At 40.8% G+C, this 2,371-nt stretch overlaps 1 pseudogene; it reads left to right on the forward strand.

Annotated features, from left to right (window-relative positions):
* The first annotated feature begins 1,341 nt into the window (after positions 1 to 1,341).
* On the forward strand, positions 1,342 to 2,095 carry LOC101389273 (AKT-interacting protein pseudogene; annotated as a pseudogene).
* Positions 2,096 to 2,371: the final 276 nt, after the last annotated feature.

A 2,371-nucleotide genomic window follows, 5' to 3' on the forward strand; every position in this document is an offset into this window, starting at 1 on the left:
TTCTGTGCTTCAGGGTCTCACAAAGCTGCAGTCAAGGTGCCAGCCAAGTGATGATCTCATCTAGGGAGGGATCAGCTTGCTAACTCACAGTCTTGTTGGCAGAATTCAGTCCCTCACAGATTGCCAGACTGAGGGCCTCGATTTCCTGCTAGCTCTAAGCCAGGGGCCACCCTCAGCTCCTTGCCACATGTCCTTCTCCACATGGCAGCTCACAACATGGCAGCTTCCTTCTTTAAATATTGCGAGAAAGAGAGAGTCCCTTAGCAAGATGGGTCACAATCTTTTGTCATATATACACAGAATCTAGTTCGTCATGTCACCTTTGCTATATTCTATTGGTTAGAAGCAATTGATAAGTCCCACCCATACTCAAGGGGAGGGTATCAGACAAAGCACGAATACCGGGGAGCAAGGATAATGGGGGCCACCCTAGAGTCTACTGACTACACTTCATAAGGACAAAAATCATAAAACAGGAGCTGTATTTCATTGTTTCAATTCATTTACATCCTTGCTGCCCTTATATAATGAAAGATAATTTTTTCTAATTAAAATATTTGAGAAAAAAAGCTGCACTATAATTTTTTTAAGGACTAAAGAACCAGAAGGAGATAATATCTTGGGTTTGCATAGCACTTTAGAGTTCATAATGTATTAATATTTATGAATATTATCATTTCAGACTAGAAAATGGAAGGTAGAAGTAATACTAATTTCAAGATTACAACACAGAGTTTAGGCTCTAAGTGAAGACTTAAGTACAGCATCCTGTTGTATATTTGTTGATGAATTCAATATGTTCTCCCCAACCTTTGGCCATTTTTTTAAATAACTTTCTTAATTAAAAACAATTCATAGAGGCCATCTGGTGGTGTAGTGGTTAAGTTTGCGTGCTCCGCTTTGGCAGCCCAGGGTTCGCAGATTCTGATCCCAGCTGGTGGACCCTACGCACCGCTCATCAAGTCATGCTGTGGCGGTGTCCCATATACAAAACAGAGGAAGACTGGCACAGATGTTAGCTCAGGGCCAATCTTCCTCAGCAAAAAAGAGGAAGATTGGCAACAGATGTTAGCTCATGGCCAATCTTCCTCACACACACACACACAAAAATTCATATTGGATGAAATGGTGGGTAGGGGAGTAGGCAGGGGCCAGGCTTGCACTGTGGTCAGATAAGCTGTTGGGCCAGGGTAGTCAGGTGCTGAGAGCACTGTGTTGAAGTCATCAGGATGAGGTGTGCCACAGATCAACTGGAAAATGACCTGTGCCAAGCATGAATGAAATTGGTAACAGAGATCATTTAATTTCTTTGTGAGATACATGTTATGAACCATTTTCTGGAGCATGTCTATAAGCTCTGTGTGCAAATGATCTGGTGGTCAAGAGAATATTTTAACAAGGGACATGGAAACCAGAACTCCAAGCGCAGCTCCAAAAACACAGCTGCCTTCTATTCGCAAAATTGCTTTGCTCATAACTAAGACTATATCTCCTGCTCCCAGCAGTAAACAAATGGCACACGTGCTTTTTGTAGACCTTTTCATCTGGAACACTCTCTTCTTGCAATATTTACCTTGGTTGTGAAGCAGTAGTTACTTGGTGTCTATGTGTAGCCATCTTATAGCTCTTCATTAATGTAAATCAGAGTAACGTTCATATGGCATGGACTTTATCAAGATGGCATATTTACATTTACAAGGTATATCACTGATAACTACCCAGATGGTGGCTGTCCATGATGGCGTTTGATATTTCTCTCTCTCACCCACTAGTGGATCCCAACTAAGGTCAACTATATATGCAGAGAGCATTTGCAAAATGCAGGTGGAGCCATAAACATAGTTGTTAAGTATTTATGTATCCACGGAGAGTTGAAACAGCAAGCCTTCTAAACTCAGAGTCTGCAGTACTGTAGGAAAAGATATTCAGCTTTTTAAAGTAAAATGCTAGACAGGATTAGGACGTGCGCTTCTTGTTTGTTTGATAAATCTAAATTGTAAGACACTGTGCAATTAGTTTTTCTCCATGGAATTCTCCTGTATGTGATGAACTCATAGAGAAGATGCTGTCTCATAGAGAAGATGCTGTCTCGTAGAGAAGATGCTGTCTCATAAAAAGAAGGCTGATGAACACCATAATGAAAGAGTTCATGTTATAGAATTCCAGATTAAACTCCAATGTGTAAAGAGCTTGCAAATTGTCATTCCTGTGCCTACAGCAAGAAAAAGAAGAACAAACTGAAAATCAACAACTTTTCTTGGACTCATCAGAGAAGTAAGATTACAAGAAAACTTGTTACCCTGAAATCTGGAGAAAAAGGCAAATCCAGAGAGTCACAGATGAGATCTGCTTACCTGGAGCAGAAGCTGCT

This window comes from Ceratotherium simum, chromosome 12, assembly GCF_057802395.1.
Source record: "Ceratotherium simum simum isolate JZ-2026a chromosome 12, ASM5780239v1, whole genome shotgun sequence".
Lineage (NCBI taxonomy): Eukaryota > Metazoa > Chordata > Mammalia > Perissodactyla > Rhinocerotidae > Ceratotherium > Ceratotherium simum.